This window comes from Xiphophorus hellerii, chromosome 23 (genome assembly GCF_003331165.1).
Source record: "Xiphophorus hellerii strain 12219 chromosome 23, Xiphophorus_hellerii-4.1, whole genome shotgun sequence".
Classification (NCBI taxonomy): Eukaryota; Metazoa; Chordata; class Actinopteri; order Cyprinodontiformes; family Poeciliidae; genus Xiphophorus; species Xiphophorus hellerii.
In genome coordinates, this window is record NC_045694.1 from 28,546,835 (window position 1) to 28,569,858 (window position 23,024).

General features: G+C 40.4%; 9 non-coding genes across 9 annotated transcripts; 2 read left to right on the forward strand and 7 right to left on the reverse strand.

Moving 5' to 3' along the window:
• Positions 1 to 935: 935 nt before the first annotated feature.
• On the reverse strand, positions 936 to 1,017 carry trnas-gcu (transfer RNA serine (anticodon GCU)). The gene has a single exon. It is a non-coding gene; the product is annotated as a tRNA-Ser (tRNA).
• A 506-nt stretch (positions 1,018 to 1,523) lies between these two features.
• On the reverse strand, positions 1,524 to 1,605 carry trnas-gcu (transfer RNA serine (anticodon GCU)). Its single transcript has one exon. It is a non-coding gene; the product is annotated as a tRNA-Ser (tRNA).
• A 496-nt stretch (positions 1,606 to 2,101) lies between these two features.
• Positions 2,102 to 2,184, reverse strand: trnas-gcu (transfer RNA serine (anticodon GCU)). The gene has a single exon. It is a non-coding gene; the product is annotated as a tRNA-Ser (tRNA).
• Positions 2,185 to 7,747: 5,563 nt separating this feature from the next.
• On the reverse strand, positions 7,748 to 7,829 carry trnas-gcu (transfer RNA serine (anticodon GCU)). Its single transcript has one exon. It is a non-coding gene; the product is annotated as a tRNA-Ser (tRNA).
• Positions 7,830 to 8,580: 751 nt separating this feature from the next.
• Positions 8,581 to 8,662, reverse strand: trnas-gcu (transfer RNA serine (anticodon GCU)). The gene has a single exon. It is a non-coding gene; the product is annotated as a tRNA-Ser (tRNA).
• A 497-nt stretch (positions 8,663 to 9,159) lies between these two features.
• On the reverse strand, positions 9,160 to 9,241 carry trnas-gcu (transfer RNA serine (anticodon GCU)). The gene has a single exon. It is a non-coding gene; the product is annotated as a tRNA-Ser (tRNA).
• Positions 9,242 to 9,364: 123 nt separating this feature from the next.
• On the forward strand, positions 9,365 to 9,437 carry trnaa-agc (transfer RNA alanine (anticodon AGC)). Its single transcript has one exon. It is a non-coding gene; the product is annotated as a tRNA-Ala (tRNA).
• A 550-nt stretch (positions 9,438 to 9,987) lies between these two features.
• On the reverse strand, positions 9,988 to 10,069 carry trnas-gcu (transfer RNA serine (anticodon GCU)). Its single transcript has one exon. It is a non-coding gene; the product is annotated as a tRNA-Ser (tRNA).
• A 123-nt stretch (positions 10,070 to 10,192) lies between these two features.
• trnaa-agc (transfer RNA alanine (anticodon AGC)) lies at positions 10,193 to 10,265 on the forward strand. The gene has a single exon. It is a non-coding gene; the product is annotated as a tRNA-Ala (tRNA).
• Positions 10,266 to 23,024: the final 12,759 nt, after the last annotated feature.

The window sequence follows — 23,024 nt, forward strand, 5'->3', positions numbered from 1 at the left end:
ATATATTTTGAATTGTGTGAAAGCAAGTTGTAAGGTGATGTTTTCTGGATTTGCCAAGAACACCCATCATTATTGTTTATGGTAAGTAAAAAGAGCAAACTTCAATGGCTTTTTCCAAGTAGAAATGCAATGTTTTTGTAACCTTGGCTTGCTAAGAGTTATGTTGTTTCCGACGTGTTTTACACTTGTGTACCCCCTTTCAACGCCATGCTCCCATATTATTATTTTCTCGTAAATATCCCATATTGTACACCCCCCTCCCCCCGTGTTATTTTCCCTTCCCGCTCCCCTTTGACGCAAGATAACTATGAGTAATTGTTCTGTTCTCATGGTCTGTTCTTGAGAAAATTTGTAAAAAAAAAAAAAAAGTAGAGATAAAGAAATGTGCCAAGTATTGTATCCGGGAAATAACATTTTTCTAATTTTGATTATGCAGTTCGACATATAGGATCATTGTCATATATTATCAACGTCAACAGTATTAAGCATTTAATATGCCATTTTATTTTCAATCTTATTGTTTATTAACTGCTCTCCTTTAGATACCCATTGTAATCATTTTTATTTTTATATTACACCAGGTTCGACCGAGAGGTAGTGGGATCAATGCCCGCATTCTCCAGAAAGTCCTTCTCTATACAGCTCAGTCTTTTATCTGTCCCATCAATGAAGATTAAGTATCTCGTGAAGTACTGGGGTATGCCTAAAGAGTCTATACTCGTGACCCAGTTGCCAAAATGGATGATATGGATTTTGGGTTCTTTGCTCTTTTCTTGACATTACAACAGTTCATGAGAAAATTAAAAGAACTAGCAATGTAGCCTTGACCAAAATTGTACATCTAGGGTGATCATTACTATAAAAAGAAGACCCCTAACACATACAACGGTGTTAACATGTGTTTTATGCCACATTATTTCCTAAGGTAAAGTATCCAACGAGGATGGGATTTGAACCCACTCGTGCTTAGCACAATGGATTAGCAGTCCATCGACTTAAGCACTCGGCCACCTCGTCCTTGCTTTCATTATTGAGTGAAGGGGAGATGATCAAGATTTGCATAGAAGTCTTTCGATGTTTGTTGGAATGGACCTAAGTTAAAATCCTGAGATTTTCTCAACCTTTTTCTTGCAAGCGTGTGGGGAATTGGCTCAAGTGGTAGAGCGCTCGCTTAGCATGTGAGAGGCAGCGGGATCGATGCCCGCATTCTCTAGAAAGTCCTTTACTATCCTCCTTTTCTTTTATCAGTCCCATCAATGAAGATTGAGTATCTCGTGAAGTAGTGGGGTATTCCTCAAGAGTCTATACTCATGACCCACAATGTATGTTATCAAATTTGGGTTCTTTGCACTTTTCTTGACATTGTAACAGTTCATGAGAGAATTAATAGAACTAGCAATGGAGCCTTCACCAAAATTGTACATTCTGTGAGATAGTCTTTGAACTATCCAAAGTAGGCTATTAACACAGACAACAAAGCTGGTGTCTGTTTTATGCCACATTATTTCCTAAGGTAAGGTATCCGACGAGGATGGGATTTGAACCCACGCGTGCTTAGCACAATGGATTAGCAGTCCATCACCTTAACCACTCGGCCACCTCGTCCTTGCTTACATCATTGAGTGAAGGGGAGATGATCAAGTTTTGCAAATAAGTCTTTCGATGTTCTTTGGAATGGACCTAAGTTAAAATCCTGAGTTTTTCTGATCCTTTTTCTTGCAAGCGTGTGGGGAATTAGCTCAAGTGGTAGAGCGCTCGCTTAGCATGTGAGAGGCAGCGGGATCGATACCTGCATTCTCCAGAATGTTCTTTACTATTCTCCTTTTCTTTTATCAGTCCCATCAATGAAGATTGAGTATCTCGTGAGGTACAGGGGTATGCCTCAAGAGTCTATACTCATGACCCACAATGTATGTTATCAAATTTGGGTTCTTTGCACATTTCTTGACATTGTAACAGTTCATGAGAGAATTAATAGAACTAACAATGGAGCCTTGACCAAAATTGTTCATCCCGGGAGATAGTCTATAAACTAGCCAAAGTAGACCATTAACACAGACGATGTATGTTTTATGCCACTTTATTTCATAATGTAAAGTATCCGACGAGGATGGGATTTGAACCCACGCGTGCTTAGCACAATGGATTAGCAGTCCATCGCCTTAACCACTCGGCCACAAGTTGGGGAACAATAGTCTGCTTGGGGGGGGGAAGAAAGGAAGGAAGGGGGAAGAAAGGGAGGGGAGAAGAAAGGGGAAGAGTGAGGCCGATCCCAGAGTCGCGAGTTCGATCCTACCAGTCGCCATACTATGTTTTAGTGAAAAGATTTCCCACAATTAATGTTTAAGTGTTATGAAGTAACGGCTGTTTTTTTGTATCTTGAAAACATTTTAAATGCTTTTTTGTACAGATAGTGTAGTACTGTAAACTAAAACCCAACACTTGTCATAAAAGGCTTTCTTTTTAAAACTTTGAATTGCTTAATTAATTTTGCTTTTTTATTCTGATATATTCAAATTAATGTGTTAAATTATACTGTATACTATATACTTGATGTATATTTTAATGTCCTTAATCATACCCAGTGCTTATTTTCATTTTTCACAGCAAAACAGTGACTGAAACTAAAATTGCAAGTGTCTTTCCTAAAGTACTTTGAGTGAAGTGAATGATATCTTTTTTCTAGTGTATGCTTAAATTACCAATAATTCAGAATTTGAAGCAGCTAATATTAACTCACAAAAGACCATAGACCTTATCGGTTTAAAAGAACCAAATATTTATTCAACAATTAAGACAGTGAATTAAACATTTTTAGTTAGTCCCAAAACATTGTAGCATTTGGATGCAACACATTTCCATTGAAGTCTCCCATTTCTTTTTCTTAACCAAGAAATTTGTGGTTTGCTGAAGGACTTAAATCCTTTTACTGTATGGTTTGTTGAATTACTTTGTGTACACAATGACAATAAGAATAAATATCTGTATCATTAACCCAAAACAAAATAAACACACTATGAACTAAATAAAACTTATATACAGTGAAGTTATTTAAAATAAAGAAAATGTTTATTTTTTCTTTTTAATTTGTTCCAGCCACTGCTCTTTAGTGAGACTTTCATTAGAGGGACAGTAAATTTGCCCTCTATATTGGCTGTGTCCTGTTTCAGCTATTCTAAACTGCCCGCATTTTTTGCATGTGTTGTGCAAAACTTTGCGAGTCAATTTTCGAGGTTCTCTACCAGGTTGAGCAGGGGCTGCTCTGGGAGCCAGAGCAGGGGCCAGAGCAGGGGCCAGAGCAGGGGCCAGAGCAGGGGCCACAGGATAAGCATGTGGAGGAGGGGTGGAGAGGTTCCACAAACTCTGTTGCTGTTGGGTAGTGAGGATAACAGATCCCTGTGGTGCCATTGGAGTAATTGCCACTAGCTGAGGCCTTTTGGGTGGGGCAGGGAGAAGCTGCCGCTGTCCTGATGGATTTGTCCCATCAGTGAATTGTAGCTTTCTTTTTAATTTTGACTGCCCCACAGTGTTGGATGGTAGCCTATATGTATGCAGTGGCCCTGAATGTGGTACGCCGTAATGCGGGCGTATATTTGCAGGCAGAAGCGGGTCAGCAGCTACAGAAAACTGGCTGGGAAGGTTTAGCCCTTGAAGTACCACAGCGGTCTCTTGCCTTTTGACCCTTCTGTTATGCCACTGAACCAGGGTGGTGTAGCTAACATCCACTAGCTGCAAATGTGTCTGCCCCATCACAGCTCCATTCGCCAGAACGAGCTGCCTGATCTTTCTATAGTCTTGTAGGATCAAATCCCACCTGGAGACTGTGCCTGCTCCTCTTTTCTTTGGACTACGATGGATATTGCACAGTCGGACAAAGATGGTCTCCACCAAGCGGCAGCAGTCTGGCCATTGGGCAGATGGGGCTGGAGTGGTTAGAGCATGCCTCTTTACACTCTCAACCCCAGGAGTAAATTCTTGCCTCTTCTTGGGGGACCGAAACCTCCCAGTGTTCAATCTTTCTTGATGTCTTGCAGCAAATACCGTTCTCTGTTTATCAAACTCCAGCAGGTTCTGCCACAGAGCAACAATGCAGCTCACCTAAACAGGAAAATAAAACAATTTTACATTAGGACAACAATATGCAAGTGAGGTGAAAGGCGTGTGCATGTCTGCAGCAAGCAACAATGCATGTTACTGACCTCCTGGTTGGTCAGCACCAGTGAGGTTTTGCTCCTTAGCTCCACCAGATACTCAGCCAAGCTGTCAACTTTGTCCAGGCCTGGTACACCGGCCTCATCTAAACCCTGAGAAAACATAAATAATGTTGAAGTTATTTGAAGTTTTATTAAATTTTTCTTCAATTCTACAGCTTACTATGAATGCCCACCTCTGACATAGGCTCAGCAATGCCAGGCTGGGTGGAGGCAGCAGACAGGGTGGAGGGAGCTGGCTGGGTGGAGGGAGCTGGCTGGGTGGAGGGAGCAGGCTGGGTGGAGGCAGCACGCTGGGTGGAGGCAGCAGACAGGGTGGAGGGAGCACGCTGGGTGGAGGCAGCAGGCTGGGTGGAGGGAGCTGGCTGGGTGGAGGCAGCACGCTGGGTGGAGGCAGCTGACTGAGTGGAGGCAGCTGACTGAGTGGAGGCAGCACGCTGGGTGGAGGCAGCACGCTGGGTGGAGGCAGCTGACTGAGTGGAGGCAGCAGGCTGGGTGGAGGCAGCAGGCTGGGTGGAGGGAGCTGGCTGGGTGGAGGCAGCAGGCTGGGTGGAGGCAGCAGACTGAGTGGAGGCAGCAGGCTGAGTGGAGGCAGCAGGCTGGGTGGAGGCAGCAGGCTGGGTGGAGGCAGCACGCTGGGTGGAGGGAGCTGGCTGGGTGGAGGCAGCACGCTGAGTGGAGGCAGCTGACTGAGTGGAGGCAGCTGACTGAGTGGAGGCAGCTGACTGAGTGGAGGCAGCACGCTGAGTGGAGGCAGCTGGCTGGGTGGAGGGAGCTGGCTGGGTGGAGGCAGCAGGCTGGGAGGAGGATTCGAGATGTGATGTAGCTGAGAAAAGGGTCTCATCGTCTAGCTCTGATACTAGAAAGTCCAAAGCTTCTTCGTCCACAAAGCCTTCATCTTCCTCTGCTACATTAGCCTCCACATCTTCCAGCAGAACATCTGTCTCTTCTGAGTCAGGCTGGGGTTTCAGTGGCTTTCCTGTTTGACTTAGAAGGTAGTCAACGCCCAGTAGCTCACCTATGGAAAATCAAACATATTGATAGTAAAACATTCCAAAACATGTTACATATTATTGATTTTTTTATACTATAGTTTATCTTAAACTGTTTATCCTTCACATATTTCATTTGTACCTGTGTACTTTGAAGGGGGCATAAATTGTGGGACGTACTCTCGTCCCAGCACCTTCAAGCTGTTCTGATTTATGGACTGAGTCATGTCTCCAGCATATGTCAGAAGAGACGATGGTTTGTTGGTCACTGCTGCAGAACCCCGATCCTGATTCCATCTATTCAGGCCTTCCAGGAGGTAGAGCTGGAAATTCAGTAAGTTTGCACTGGTTCCTGTAAAAAAAGGAAAAAAACAACACATCATATTAATGTCTTTGAAACAATACTGGTTGATCCAGTTTTGCAAAAAATATACAGTAAAGTGTTGTAGTCATGTTAGAAAGCGACTTACCTGGAATAAACCTGTTTAAATGACAATGAAATGACTCCAGGGATGTAGAGCCTCGTGAACAGCGATAACGTGTCAACTTGATTCCGCTCTTGTTGACACTGCCCACCTCAGTGTACAACTGAATCCCTGCAACATCCTGAATGCATTTCACATGCCGTTTTTGGACACCCCAGATGTGTTTTATCCTGACTTCATCCAGTAAGGGAACCCCCATCAAATCTCTCCCTTTTGGACCATTCAGCTCCTCCAGCAGTCGTTCAATAAGGACAGTAGTGATGTCCTCTCCCCGTGTCCTCCTACGACAGAAATTACTCAACTCCTTCTTGGTTATCTGCCTGTCCACCATGGTGTTGGTTATACCTGGCCTCTGTTCCTGCTGGAGCTGCCTTTCTTTCGCTCGTCGAAGAAGGTCAAGGTCCCCTGCATCCCACTCAAAAATGCAGGAGGACAGTGCCCGCATGAAAGCAGGATACAGAGGGTGGGCATCCGTGGTACAACCAACAGCCAGCCTCCGCATAAAGTGCCAAATGTCCAGGCGAATGTAAATATCTGGCCACCCTCCAAACCTGGCCTGCAGCTTGCTGAGGCCTTCACTAATACAGCAGCCACAGTCCACATACAGCACCTTTGGAGGTGCAGCCCCAGCCTGGCGGTACCGCTCCATCAGTATGCATTTACATTTTAACTTAAAATGTTACTACTATATTATAAAATAAAATGTGTCCTTACTCTTGCACTCAGAACATGACATCATTATGTCGCCCTTTTATTTAACCCACAATATATTATTTTAGCTGATGTACAATTATAAATACGAAATCTGTTTGAACGACAACAGACAATAAACAATATTAATGGGTACTCACAGCAAGATCGTTTAGGTCGAGAGATCAATGATGTGATGACGAATCCTTCTTCAACGAAGCTAGGCTACTGACATCTGACTTTCAGAATCTTCCAACGGTTTTTATTTTTAAAAATAAAATTCGAAATTTGTTTTGTTTGTGGTGGTGGGGGGCGTGAGGGCGTCTGAGGGAGGGAGGGGTCACGGTGATTGGCCGATTTCCATTGTGAGCGCGGACATTGATAGGTTCGCATGTCGCCACGGTGATTGGCCGATTTCCATTGTGAGCGTGGACATTGATAGGTTCGCATGTCGCCACGGTGATTGGCCGATTTCCATTGTGAGCGCGGACATTGATAGGCTCGGTCCATTATGAGGCGGTACGACATTGGCTAAACCGTTCAATGTGAGAATGGAGAGGGGCAAGCGCCATTGGAGGAGAAACACCGACTAACGTGAGCGAAGTAGGCCACCTCGTCCTTGCTTACATCATTGAGTGAAGGGGAGATGATCAAGTTTTGCAAAGAAGTCTTTCGATGTTCTTTGGAATGGACCTAAGTTAAAATCCTGAGATTTTCTGATCCTTTTTCTTGCAAGCGTGTGGTAAATTGGCTCAAGTGGTAGAGCGCTCGCTTAGCGTGTGAGAGGTAGTGGGATCGATACCTGCATTCTCCAGAAAGTGCTTTTCAAGGCAACTTATGCTTCTCTCATAAGATCGAGTATCTTTTCAAGTACCACAGTCTGACGTAGATTGGGTCAAGGATTTACAACGAGCTCTTTTGATATTTTGTTGAATAAAACCTACTGAAAATCCTGAGATTTTCTGATCCTTTTTCTTGCAAGCGTGTGGGGAATTGGCTCAAGTGGTACAGCGCTTGCTTTGCATGTGAGCGGTAGTGGGATGATGCACACATTCTCCAGACAGTCCTTTATTATCCTGCTTTTCTTTTATCAGTCCCATCAATGAAGATTGAGTATCTCGTGAAGTACTGGAGTATTCCTCAAGAGTCTAGACTCATGACCCACAATGTATGTTATCAAATTTGGGTTATTTGCACTTTTTTTGACATAGTAACAGTTCATGAGAGAATTAATAGAACTAGCAATGGAGCCTTCACCAAAAGCGTACATTCCGTGAGATAGTCTTTAAACTATCCAAAGTAGGCTATTAACACAGACAACAGAGTTGATGTCTGTTTTATGCCACATTATTTCATAAGGTAAAGTATCCGACGAGGATGGGATTTGAACCCACGCGTGCTTAGCACAATGGATTAGCAGTCCATCGCCTTAACCACTCGGCCACCTCGTCCTTGCTTACATCATTGAGTGAAGGGGAGATGATCAAGTTTTGCAAAGAAGTCTTTCGATGTTCTTTGGAATGGACCTAAGTTAAAATCCTGAGATTTTCTGATCCTTTTTCTTGCAAGCGTGTGGTAAATTGGCTCAAGTGGTAGAGCGCTCGCTTAGCGTGTGAGAGGTAGTGGGATCGATACCCGCATTCTCCAGAAAGTGCTTTTCAAGGCAACTTACGCTTTTCTCTTAAGATCGAGTATCTTTTCAAGTACCACAGTCTGACGTAGATTGGGTCAAGGATTTACAACGAGGTCTTTTGATATTTTGTTGAATAAAACCTACTGAAAATCCTGAGATTTTCTGATCCTTTTTCTTGCAAGCGTGTGGGGAATTGGCTCAAGTGGTACAGCGCTCGCTTTGCATGTGAGAGGTAGTGGGATGATGCACACATTCTCCAGACAGTCCTTTATTATCCTGCTTTTCTTTTATCAGTCCCATCAATGAAGATTGAGTATCTCGTGAAGTACTGGAGTATTCCTCAAGAGTCTAGACTCATGACCCACAATGTATGTTATCAAATTTGGGTTCTTTGCACTTTTCTTGACATTGTAACAGTTCATGAGAGAATTAATAGAACTAGCAATGGAGCCTTCACCAAAATTGTACATTCTGTGAGATAGTCTTTGAACTATCCAAAGTAGGCTATTAACACAGACAACAGAGTTGATGTCTGTTTTATGCCACATTATTTCATAAGGTAAAGTATCCGACGAGGATGGGATTTGAACCCACGCGTGCTTAGCACAATGGATTAGCAGTCCATCGCCTTAACCACTCGGCCACCTCGTCCTTGCTTACATCATTGAGTGAAGGGGAGATGATCAAGTTTTGCAAATAAGTCTTTCGATGTTCTGTGGAATGGACCTAAGTTAAAATCCTGAGTTTTTCTGATCCTTTTTCTTGCAAGCGTGTGGGGAATTAGCTCAAGTGGTAGAGCGCTCGCTTAGCATGTGAGAGGCAGCGGGATTGATACCCGCATTCTCCAGAATGTTCTTTACTATTCTCCTTTTCTTTTATCAGTCCCATCAATGAAGATTGAGTATCTCGTGAGGTACAGGGGTATGCCTCAAGAGTCTATACTCATGACCCACAATGTATGTTATCAAATTTGGGTTCTTTGCACATTTCTTGACATTGTAACAGTTCATGAGAGAATTAATAGAACTAACAATGGAGCCTTGACCAAAATTGTTCATCCCGGGAGATGGTCTATAAACTAGCCAAAGTAGACCATTAACACAGACGATGTATGTTTTATGCCACTTTATTTCATAATGTAAAGTATCCGACGAGGATGGGATTTGAACCCACGCATGCTTAGCACAATGGATTAGCAGTCCATCGCCTTAACCACTCGGCCACCTCGTCCTTGCTTACATCATTGAGTGAAGGGGAGATGATCAAGTTTTGCAAAGAAGTCTTTCGATGTTCTTTGGAATGGACCTAAGTTAAAATCCTGAGATTTTCTGATCCTTTTTCTTGCAAGTGTGTGGGGAATTAGCTCAAGTGGTAGAGCGCTCGCTTAGCATGTGAGAGGCAGCGGGATCGATACCCGCATTCTCCAGAAAGTGCTTTTCAAGGCAACTTACGCTTTTCTCTTAAGATCGAGTATCTTTTCAAGTACCACAGTCTGACGTAGATTGGGTCAAGGATTTACAACGAGCTCTTTTGATATTTTGTTGAATAAAACCTACTGAAAATACTGAGATTTTCTGATCCTTTTTCTTGCAAGCGTGTGGGGAATTGGCTCAAGTGGTACAGCGCTTGCTTTGCATGTGAGAGGTAGTGGGATGATGCACACATTCTCCAGACAGTCATTTATTATCCTGCTTTTCTTTTATCAGTCCCATCAATGAAGATTGAGTATCTCGTGAAGTACTGGAGTATTCCTCAAGAGTCTAGACTCATGACCCACAATGTATGTTATCAAATTTGGGTTCTTTGCACTTTTCTTGACATTGTAACAGTTCATGAGAGAATTAATAGAACTAGCAATGGAGCCTTCACCAAAAGCGTACATTCCGTGAGATAGTCTTTAAACTATCCAAAGTAGGCTATTAACACAGACAGTTGATGTCTGTTTTATGCCACATTATTTCATATGGTAAAGTATCCGACGAGGATGGGATTTGAACCCACGCGTGCTTAGCACAATGGATTAGCAGTCCATCGCCTTAACCACTCGGCCACCTCGTCCTTGCTTACATCATTGAGTGAAGGGGAGATGATCAAGTTTTGCAAAGAAGTCTTTCGATGTTCTTTGGAATGGACCTAAGTTAAAATCCTGAGATTTTCTGATCCTTTTTCTTGCAAGTGTGTGGGGAATTAGCTCAAGTGGTAGAGCGCTCGCTTAGCATGTGAGAGGCAGCGGGATCGATACCCGCATTCTCCAGAAAGTGCTTTTCAAGGCAACTTACGCTTTTCTCTTAAGATCGAGTATCTTTTCAAGTACCACAGTCTGACGTAGATTGGGTCAAGGATTTACAACGAGCTCTTTTGATATTTTGTTGAATAAAACCTACTGAAAATACTGAGATTTTCTGATCCTTTTTCTTGCAAGCGTGTGGGGAATTGGCTCAAGTGGTACAGCGCTTGCTTTGCATGTGAGAGGTAGTGGGATGATGCACACATTCTCCAGACAGTCATTTATTATCCTGCTTTTCTTTTATCAGTCCCATCAATGAAGATTGAGTATCTCGTGAAGTACTGGAGTATTCCTCAAGAGTCTAGACTCATGACCCACAATGTATGTTATCAAATTTGGGTTCTTTGCACTTTTCTTGACATAGTAACAGTTCATGAGAGAATTAATAGAACTAGCAATGGAGCCTTCACCAAAAGCGTACATTCCGTGAGATAGTCTTTGAACTATCCAAAGTAGACTATTAACACAGACAACAGAGTTGATGTCTGTTTTATGCCACATTATTTCCTAAGGTAAAAAGTATGCGACGAGTATGGGATTTGAACCCACCGTGCTTTGCACAATGGATGAGCAGTCCATCACCTTAACCACTCGGCCACCTCATCCTTGCTTTCATCATTGCTTGAAGGGCAGAAGCACAGAAGTCTTTCGATGTTTGTTGGAATGGACCTAAGTTAAAATCCTGAGATTTTCTGATCCTTTTTGTGTTCTTTGCTCTTTTCTTGACATTGTAACAGTTCATGAGAGAATTAAAAGAACTAGCAATGTAGCATTGACCAAACTTGTATAGCACGTTGTGTTTTTCTTTGAACTATCTATAGTAGATCTCTTCCAGAGAAAATGAAGTTAAAGACTATTCGAGGCCACATTATTTCCCAACCTAACGTCTCCGACAAGGGTGGGATTCACACCTGTGCGTGCAGAGCACAATGTATATATGTATTGCCCAATGTGTAAAAACACAATAATTTAGATTTAACGGTGCATTCTTCATTTCTCCAGCCAAGATCCAGTCAATAGTTCTTTGACAAAATAGAAATGGTAAACAATGTCTGCAAAATACTCTTGTGCCATTCTGCCAGCTTCATCAGCTTCAGCATCTTCGCTCAAGGTCTAATTTTAACCTCTTTCTTAAATTCAACTAGACATAATTGTGCTATCAGCCTCTTTTAAAAACTGGCCTCTGTTTTGATTTTTTCATGTCCTGCACAGCTCACAGTATGTTGTACTTGTATTCCTTTTAAACTTCAAGGCCAGATCATGCATGGTTGTTTTCACTTGACTAATCAGCTGGCTGTCCACGCTCTATTGCTCTCACAGAGCACAGCTGAGTAATAGGCCCAGTATCCATTTTGTTGAGTTTGGCCAATATTTACCCTGTTGACTGACAATATCCTAAATGCAAATAGGATAATACAACAGATGACATTGGTTGAAACTTATCTTGTGTGTCCTTTGCTGCTTATCCTACGAAATCTTTTTACAATTGTGTCAATACTAAAAAAAATGTAAGCTCTTGTTCCATATAAGTACTGAAAAGTCATAGAGCTCATCTGTGTTTACTAGGGAGAAATGACTTTCAAAACAGTTTTAAGTCAACACAGTTGTATCCCGAATTCTAATTAATGTTCAAGTTTTTCTGATATCTGTACATTTGTTCATTTGGGCATTGTTTATTAAAGATTTGAATTAATGCAAATTCCTTATCTTTTATTGTCTGGCTGTAGATGGATGTTGGTTGCTGTCTTTGTCATTAACTCTGTCATATATTATCCTGTCCAGGATGAATACGTATCTTCAATGTGAAAAATTCAATCATTTTCAGTTTAACTTCACGGGTTCACTGTAAGTCTATGGAAGATTTAATTTGACAGAAGTGAACTGTATGCATTCAACAAATAAAACCAGACAACTAAATAATTTAAATGGATAGATGGCGTAAAATGTATTGTTAGAAAGATGGAAATATGCTCCGGAGTTTCTTCAGCTGCTATAGGAAGGAGTCCCTGTTAGAGATTTTTTGGTATTATCATTTTATTATTCCTTTAGATTACATTCAGTCTAAAGAACATTGTGATTTTCTTTTAAAGTGATTCTCTTCCTTATGTGTGTATGAACTGACCTGGAAGTCACTACTGTCTGTTTATCTTCATGTGAAACAGTTAACAATGTGTTTCTCAGACCTTTGATTAGTTATCACACCTAGGAACTGGGTTGCTAGTTGATTGTATCAGAAGTTTTACGACCTTTGTTGTTTTTCCTGACTGTCCCCTAGGTAGAAATTCCTTAGTCGTAAAACTGTGTTTGATTGTGTTCGTTTAGGGGGCTCCTAATCTTATCAGCACCAGCCCCCTTTGCTTTTGTTTTGTGTTAATAAAAAGACAAGCTCTACTGCAGAGTTTCAGAACACATGGTGAACTGGTCAGAGGAGCAGTTCGCTGTGTTTTCTCCTTTTGCAAAAGCTTGGCTATAAAATTCATAATACGTTGTCTGTGGTTCTTTATTTTATATAGGTTCGAAAGGAAAAATACCTATCAGTCCCCATTGTTGTTGTCACTGCTCCCTATCAGCGACGTTCTTTCCACTTTCCGCTGCAGGGCATTTCAATCCTCTCCTTCGTAGCATATGTGTGGATCTTATTTCGAAAGTCCAGTGTAGTTGGATCTGTGGAATGACAATTATGGAGTTTTTTTTCCTATGCCAATAGCCCACTGAACTCTTTTAAAGCTTAATATGTAGAGAATATGTAAGGAACATCAAGTCTTTTATTTTAACATTTTCAGTAAGCTTAATTTTACCTGACCACACCAATCTAATGTGTAACAGTGATTGTTGGATTATACTAACTTTATAAAGTCTAAATCAGCAAATTGCTGTTGTTTAAAAATATCAAGGCTTTTATTTTGTAGGGTGTGTGTGTGTCTCTTTTTGTAGGTCTAGTGTGGTTGTCAGTTTAGGAGCTTCAAGTCTCATTCAATCAATCAATCAATCAAATTTTATTTGTATAGCACATTTCAGCAGCAAGACATTTCAAAGTGCTTTACACATCATTACAAACACAGAAACACAATGCAAGATAGAATCAATAATCAAAACAAAGCATTAAGTCAAGTTCCATCCATAAATTTGTAATTGATTACATTTCAAATACAATTCTAAACAGGTGGGTTTTTAGTTGAAATTTAAAAGAAGTCAGTGTTTCAGCTGTTTTACAGTTTTCTGGAAGTTTGTTCCAAATTTGTGGTGCATAGATGCTCATTAATCCTAAGGAACTGACTTCCTTTGATCTTCTGTCCTCCTCAGTGCTGAGTTGCTATGGTAATTACAATCTGCCAGCTGACATGAGAGTGAGACACAGAGGGAGACAAAATAGGCAGTTTCACTGAAAAAAAGCAGTCCGAACAGGTCCTTCCCTGTCAGAAAGCTTAAGACGGATCAAAAAACAGTTTGAAGCGTGTGTCAGGGTTTCTTCAGTAGTACCAAGATTCATATCTGTATCTCAATCACAGTGAAAGCACAGTTGAGAGAGAAAGGGTGTGTGCACCGCCCATTTGAATTTTTGACAATGAGAAGAAAATGAATGGCAGGTCTCAGTGTTTTCCCTCTGACTTTAATACACTCTGAAGCACTTTAACAGAAAAATGCGAGTCCTAGAGCAATTTTAAAAAAGATTTTATGAAAGTAGAACCTCGGCAAAAAATCATAAACATATTTCAGGCCAAGAGAGCAATAATTGTAGGTATGAGGGTGAGTTGAAAAATCTTCAGCAGTCAGAAATCCAGGCTGTCTCACCCCGTAGTTGAGCTGCAGTTACACTCTAATTTAAGAAAAAAACAAAAATTTTGGTGCACTTAGAGGCAAGATGTGGAAAAATTGTAAACAGTACTGAGTTCCTGTCTTCACTATTGTACAGAGCACAGACGTATCTACAAACTAAACGCTGAATGGCATTTCTAGGTGAAGCCATGATGGCACAGCGAGTCCTTAAAAAAAAGTGGATTTTCAGGATTCTTCAAAATCTGACCCTATTGACTTGACTGGGGCTTTTGTGGCATAGTTTAATAGTCTTATTGTCACCTATTACATCATGAGGGTAACTCAAAACGCCAACAGAGTTAATAGCACCCTACTTGAGATCAAGCTGCATGCTTTGATAAAATATTTTATATCAAATTGTGGGGGAGCATGCAGCAGCTTCTGTCATCTTGCCTTCAGTGAGTGCTTGGGGTTTTTCTTTTGGGGCGTAGTTTTTCGCCTATTACGTCGCTGTGGCAACAAAAGTAGGCAGCGTCTCAAGATTGGTCGGAGCTAGTGCCGTTAGCACCTAGCATACATCATTTAGCCAGGATGCACTGCAAATTAAACAACAAATTATTATTTGAATTTATAAAAATTAAACAGCCTTCAATACTTTTACCGCACTGATTTTTTTTCTAAGTGAAATAAATCTTTTTGAAATGAAGTCTATTTTCACAACTAATCATGTCCCACTAAGATTTGTAAATACTTACTAGGTATTTAGAACTAAAAGTTATACTGTTTTACCTCAAACAATGTTTTTCTGCTATTTAAAAGAACCTCACAGATGCTCTTTAAATTTGGTTATTTACCTGAATATGTTGGAACCACGTCTGACTTAGCATTGTGTCTAAAATTAGCTTCCACTTCGGCGCTGGTATTTTACCTGGATAAACAACTACTGTGCGAATTCACATGGAGAAGAAAAGTGATGTTAGATTCTCAAAGGGCCTTTCAACATATACAAGAAAGAACAGAGTTTCAATGTAATGAAACGACCGAACAGCACAATAATGTGCGCGGTAAAAATGATCACAAAGACCTCCGAGGAAAGGGAGAAAAAGGTCTTGAATGTGCACCGTCATTAGTCGAAATGTCAAAACAACTGACTCTGCATGGTGTCGGCCATATGTGCTGGAGTCATAGGCACCAGCTGTAATGCGTTCACTACGTACAGTACGCTGTGCCACAGAGCTTCACACAACTTCCACACTGATATTTAAGCCAGAGTGATTGACGGCACCTGAATGGAGAGGCTTTAAGACATCTGTGTTCAGTCTCTCAGCATCATCAGCTAAATGCAGCCTCGTTTATTCTGCAAAGCTGTTCAAACGCGTGAGCGTGCCATACGGCAGTCGGCCGCAAACATTTCCTAATTGTTTACGGTGATGTTTGATTTGTTCCGTATCCGTCAGCGAGGCACACACAGACATGAGGCACATCTGCACGCAAAATGTACACACTTTATGTTTCTTCCTAGACAAATGCATGTGAATGCTCACTGTAAGATTCATGTGCAGCTCATAACCATTCGTTTTCCAACGATGGACATCTCAATCTTTCTCAATATTCATTTCAATATGTTCTTTCTGTTGAGTGATTTCCTGCATTGTAGCCATGGGATCTGTTATCAGCAGTTGCTTCTCGTCGGAGAAGCTTGACCTGCCTGTTGGAAACAGAAACAAAATGGAGAGTCATTAAATAAAGCTGCGCCGGGCTGTTCGATATGCTACGCTAGAGCGTCCTCAACAGCTAAGCACCAAAGGATGTTGCTGATGATGATGTTTGCGTGCCTCTTTGTGTGAAAGCTGTAGAGTACCTGCACATTCAGATATTGTGGATGTCTGCATATTGAGATTTAGCTGCTTTATAAAGCACATAACTACCTGACTAATGACTTTCCTGATGTCTAAGCCCCCACCTCGTTTTCGGACAAATCGTTCGCAGTCGGCACAAGCACGTTGGCTAAACAAGTCAGCAGCTAAATGGCTGTAAATCAGCTGTTTTCACTGCATTGTGCAGAGTGTCATGAGAGCTGCTTATGCTTTCACAAAAGCAAAGGTACTTCATAAACCCAAAAAGCGGCAGGACCAAAAGGAAACAGGTAAAACAGAAATGGCTCTTTCACTTTGAGTGTCAATGAGTTCCAAGGTCAACGAGGGGTTACCAGGCATTTTGATGAAGAACATATTGAACTTGATTTATAAGGTTTGAGACTGTAACAAAAATAAATAAATAAATAAATTGCTACAGAAGGAACAGTGAAAGATTTCTAAAATTATGTGATAAACTGTTGTTTAAAGTTTCATCTATGTGCTTTCTGGTACAAAGGACTATTCTGTTTTATGATAAGTCAGCAAATACGTCATAAGAAACTTATCAATTCCCACATATGTTGATGAGATACCATCTCTGCAGCATGTTTTATTGACCGACTAGAGATAGTTTAGTGGATAGCAAAGGATTAGTCCACTAACTGACTCTACCATATCAAAGTATACAAAGGTGTTAAATCCACAGAATGGATCATTACTGTGACTTAAAAACCTTTCAATAAGAAGCCAAACAAACCGAAGTAAGCAGAGTTCCTTTTAGCTGTGTTGTGCACATGGTGTTGTCCCTCCCCCACCTGTTGCTGATCAATGCCAGTACATTGCATTGATCCGAAAAACACTGAGGGTTATGATTTAAAAACCAAAGGAGGCACCAGCGATCACTCTTAATAACTTAACTCATGTTTTGCTCAATATGAACAAAGGGCAGGTATGAGAATATGAAAGTTGACAGTTTTATGCTTTTACATTCTGTCCTAATTAAACCTAAAGAAAGTCACGCTGACAGTCAAGCTTGATTAAAGATGGTTTGACAGTAATGATGACTTCGTTTGAATGGGTTTTCACTTCAACATGTTGAGTTTGGGAGTTGCACAATGTAATCTTTCATGCAGATTTTGCCTGTTCTGTGTAGGACTGACCTAACATACTTTATTTTATTTTTTTTAATTGTGAGAGGAAGCCAGAGCACAGTGTTGCCAGATTGGGTGTGTTTCTGCCCAATCGGGCTGGTTTTGAACAAGCCGCTTTGGGTGAATTGTTGAAATCTCGGCTGCTTTTCACATTTGATGTAGTTTATAGAAAGTGTTCCAAAAAAATTCATTCAAAATAGTTGTCACTGTATGGCAGAGAAGCAGAAAACATTTAATAAAATGTAGTCTTATTGCATTTTATCTTATTAGTTTATGCATTTTGAAACGCCTAGAGTCTGTTGAATGTGACATCATCAATGCTTAGCCATTGATTAATCAAGCGTCACTATGTATTAGTATTGTAAAGCACAAATCCTAGACATCACAGTGAACTGTTAGGCACTATTTCCTTACGTCATAATTTAAAAACACATAGTGCTACAAAAAACTCAAAGAATCCTTGCAGTCCCAGATCTGGTTCCAGTCAGAACGTCACACAGACCATCAAAACCATCACACGTCTATTTTGGCGCTTTTAATGTGAGTTTTATTACAGGTTGAGATTTGGGATGGAGGGTTTTTTTTTTGGAGTTGGCTCAGTTTTCCTTTGTTTTTGGGTTGGAAGCTGTCAGTCAGATCTGGCAGTCTTGACTGGAGCAGTAAGTACAAAGAAACCCCCTGTAATGGATGGGCAGAACATTAAACTCCACAAAGAGAATCTGAAACTCAAAACTGTTTCACTCTGTGTGGCAGCAGTGGTGTCCAAAGTCAGTCCTCAAGGGCCTGCATTGCTTAGTTTTTTCATAGATGCAGCACACCTGAACCAATAAATGTTTGTCAGCAGGTAACTACAGAACCTTTTCATTCTGAGGTATTTGGATCATTTGTTCACACACTGATAGCGGTAAGTGTCACTGCAGCCTGCGATGCCAGGGTAACAGACGGACTTAGCAGGGGTTGGAACCATCAACCCTCCAGAGACAGGATGAACCTCTGCCTCCTGAGCTACTTCGACAGTTTTGCAAATCGTAAGGACAAACTTTAAATCTGACAAACGTGCACTGGGTAATGATGAAGTTAATTTCCTTTACAAGAAACTATTTCTCTGGAAAAATATCAATCTGCAACGTGAAATTATTTAAGAGAAACCTAAAGGTGCAATTTCCTTCCAACTTTGATTTATTTATTTATTTTTGTCCTTTTACCTCAGCTGTTACATCACCGAGGTTACGTTGATGTTTGCCTGCCACGTTTCTGAAGCAGAAAATGAAAAGTTTCTGCTCCTTCTAGTTAGGAACTCCCACAGGATTGCCTGCGGCAAATTCGTTCTCAAACTTATATGAGCGAGTGGGTTTATCTCCAGTTGTACTTAGCTCAGCTCAGCTTTGCAAGTTTTACTTTAAACGATTCACACACTACTCCGTTTATTTAACGCATATATGAAAATAGAAAACTAAAGAGAAAAGTTCAGCCTCTTATCTGAAGTTGTGTGGAAAGGAAAGCGACTGTCATTCTTCTGATTTTATGCCTTTCTCTACTTGCAAGTCAAATTACCCTGCACAGTGTTGTCAGTCCCTTGCCTGGAAGCTTGTTAATAGACAGTGTAACTAAGTGTTTTAATTCAAAGTGCACTCATATTTAATTAAGCGTATGGTAATAGCTCTGTCAGGAGAGAAACTTTTATACCTTCTGACGCTGGTCTTTTGTTTTTGCCTGACTGCTACCTGCGGTGCTGTGTGGATTGTTTCAGGATTTGCATGGCCCTCAGTCAAATTTTTAATTCAGAAAGCCCCACATGAAGGTATGCTAATCACAATTACAGGTTTTAATTTAAAGACTCCCCCTTTGATGTTTCAGAGCGCCAGACTCGCAGAATGTAACAACGTATTAAATCAAGGATTTCAGAGGACAGACTTGACGAACTTTGACCTAGCATGTAGAAAACCGCAGGGGCCACATTGTTGATTTGTCACAAAGATTTAGCCCTCACGATACTCTGTGTGAATTGTAAAATTCGTGTTGTGGAAGTGAACAGTCAGTAATTCATGCCAAGCGCTCTACTTTGACTATAAAAGTTGGGACTTAGATATATTGATAAATATCTCCAATATATTAGATTATGTGTTGGAGAGCCTCAAGCCAATAATCTCTCACTTTACCTTCCAGGGACACGAGATGGTTGAAACTGAGAGTGAACATTAATTCATGTCCCATTCTGATTTATTTGGCTAATAATTATTAGACCACTTGGGGGAACTCACAGATCATAAAACTAAAGTCAAGTCAGGGAAAAGTGAGGCACCCGGTTATCCTGCCATAGAACATTATGAACTGAAACCCATTAATATCTGTAGAAAGAAGGTTTTCACAAAAATCAAAAGAGAAACAGATACTTCAAAGACATGACAAGAATTGTTTTTATACTAAAATCTCAATTTTCTCATTCATAAACCTGTGTCACAGTTTTTGTTTTTTTTTAAATGGCACTATTTACACCAAAAGAAGAAAAAATGCTATGGTGCAAACATTAGAATCTGCTTGCTATCTGAACTTCATCAAAAAGCTATTTACATTTTTTTAATGAACCTGCATTTGATTATTTGTAGTTGAACATGTTTCATGTTTACGTTGCACCTCAAATCGAGAACAAATTTCAAGAAAACCATAAAACAGCTGGAAGCTCCTTTAAATCGAGACTAAAACCCAACATGTTGCATTTGAAGCATAATAAACAGAACATTGGCCAACATATTTAATTAGAATTGATGATTTTAATAATAGCACATGACAAAATGTATGTTATTGGTTTTCACAACTGGTGACCGCATGATGTGTTTAAATGTTTTTTTTATGTTTTCATGGTGTAAGGCACTTTGAACTGCCGTGTTTCTGGCATGTGCCACACAAATAAACTTGAGTGATAAATTCTGGAGCCAACCTCAACTGGATTGCTTCCTGAATATGTTTGAAACTTCTATTCTATTTCTGGAAGTACGAGAAAATGTTGAATAATTTCTTATTAGGACATTAACATTAAAAGTGGAAAAAAATCCAACATATGGTCTAATAAAACCTGGACTGAAACTTTTACATGTTGTTCAAAACTGAACTGGGGATGTGGAACATTTTTACTCTACTCTTGAAAACAAAGAAATCAAAAATACTTTCAATTAAATAAACACACTTTCACCTTGGGACCTCTTATGAACCTAATAATAATAATTATACATGCAGTGTTTATACCTTCCTCCCTCCCAGGCCTGGTTGTGCGAGGTCAGGGGTCATCAATGTTTAATGAACCAAAGGTCGACATGGAAAAGTCAAATTTCCGTTGCAGACACACAACAAGCAACCACGCCCACCCAGAGCTGGATTTGAACTCAGTGCAAAGATTCCAATTAAAAAGCATAAAAATCTGAGTGGCACTTTAACTATTTGCTGTCAGCCACAACCATATGTCACCAAGTGTGTCTCTGTTTGGTTGTGTAGCCGTAAAATAAATGAAATGGGCAACAATCAATCCTTTGGAAAATACCTTTCTTTCAGCCGACTGCTGAATAATGAGATCAGCCTTTTCACAGATCCTTGTCGGAAAGCCATTCAGTTTTAGTGCCTTCATCAAATATTCAATCTTCATCTACTGTTCGGGCTCGTCCATGATCATCATCATAAACAGTCCCGAATCCTAATGAATCCTCCTGATCAATGCGAACCATTGATTCATTGTCGTTCCAAGACTTTTGTGAATCACTTTCTCACCAAAGGAGAACACGTTCCAGAAGATATTTTACCAAGGCAATAACTGCAATTCATTGCCTCATTATGTTTTCAGTGTAAGCGTAAATAATACAATCTTGGGTGAGGACCTATTCAAAATGAGAAGATCAGCTCGAGAGACAAGGAGTATTCGGGAAAAAAAACTGAACCATGTAGACAACTCAGGTTGCACTTTTTAGAGTTGAGAACGATCTCAGTAAATGTGCCTGAATGGATGAGCACTGAAGGAATGTTCTGTTTCTGAAGACTTTTGCCAGAAAAGTCTCAATAAAAGCAACTTTCATCATTCGTCTTCACCTTCTGTGAGTACATTTTTTTCACTCACTAAAACTCTACCACACTGCCGATTGAGGAAGTTGCAGTACAAATAAAACTAAAAAATAAAGACAACTTGGCTTTTCTAAAGCCTTGAAACCTCTGTTCACAGCACGATGTGAGTTTGAAAGGTCTTAGCTGGAGGTAGAAAATGAATAAGTAGTTTTTTTTTTAGGAGAGTATGACAGAAATATGTGTAAAGAAGACTTGGTGTTATGAAATGTGTGCATAAAAGTACCAGAGATGAAATTGACGGAAAAAATCCTCTCTTAATAAAGTGGTGAGGCACCTCATAAATGAAATAAAATAAAATCTGCCTGAATCAGAAGCAAATTTGGCCAGGTCATGTAAATGAGTGTGGATATCTCTGTGGCTCAGGTCCTAATGACATAAAACAACAAGCCTAAGTAGGTCATTTCCATAATGACCGATGAGAAGCAGCAAGCTCTACTCTGCAGATAAACTTCAGCTAAAAATAAATGCACTCACAGGCCACTTTATAAGATACACCATTTCAATTGATTTTATTCTTCTTATTATTTATCTCAAATAGTGAATCAGATAATTATATGGCACCAACTCAATGCATTTAGAGATATTTGGGTAAGATGTCTTGCTGGAGTTTAAAAAAAAAAAGCAGAAAAAATATGAACAAAAAGTATTGAAGTTCTAGATGCAGTGATGCCAAAACTGCTTATCTGTTATGTTCTAAAAAGAAAAACATACCTAGTGAGAGAGAGTTTTGTGGACAGAATACATATAAAAAATCTGCTGGTATGCCTCTGTTAAAGGGACAGTGCTGTGTATTTTCCAGGCATATAGTGTCACTTTATAGCATAAGCAACTATTCAGTTAAATACAGTTGTTATTCAAATGCTGTATATGTCAAATATGATGTGAAAGAAATTTGACTGTGCAATTTATCGCCTTGAAATTGGGTCTCTGTGTCTTTAAGAAGCTCCTGCTCTTTCTGAAACTCCGCCTTCAGGGAGTCATGACAACATTTCTTCTCTATGGGCTCTTTGCACCTATCGCGCTGACGTCACAACCGCATGAGCAAATGCGGCTCTCTTTTTTCCGCTTTGAGTTACCATGACAGCTAGACAAGACAAAGTCTTATTTCAGACGCAAATAAAACAATACTATGAACATTGCTGTCTTCCTAATATAATGGGCTTTTAAGTTTTCATGGATTTCCAAGCGGTCCTGAATTAAGAAGACGTGGTTTGTAAATATTCGTCGCTACCAGTTAAAGCTAACGCTGCACAGCAAAGTTTACAGCCTTCACTTCACTCCGGATCAACTTCTTCAGCCTAAAGAAGAAGGTAAAGGAGCCTCCTGTGTTATTTCCATGGAATCACTTCTGTATTCAGCCTTAAAGAGAGTTTATGGGAACCAGAGAGCAGACCAGAGCCAGACAGCCGAGCTACTGATCCGCCTGTACACACTGCTGTAAACACCGTCCTGCTTCACAAGAAGCATGCAAAACTAATAAAGCGAAATAACACGGAGACCTTAAGGAACACGGCCATATTTTTCTAAAAGCAACAACTCTGAACCTGAACCGTCAGCTGAACTAGAACTCTGACACCAGAGCTGCTCTACTGTTAAGCTATGGGCTTGTTGTTCCTCAGGCTTCAGAAGCAAAAAGCCTGAACCGTAAAATCCCCCGTTACTTGGTCTCTGACACCAACGACAATAAACGCATGTAATATACTTTAGAACAAGGTAAAAACATTGTCCGTTAGAATGGATGAAAAATGTTTAGATACTTAAATAGCACGTTTTTACAAGAAAAATGTCTAGCATAAGCTAAAGCTAATGTTAGCCACAAAGTTTAAAGAAAGTAAAACTCACCTTCATATCTGTGT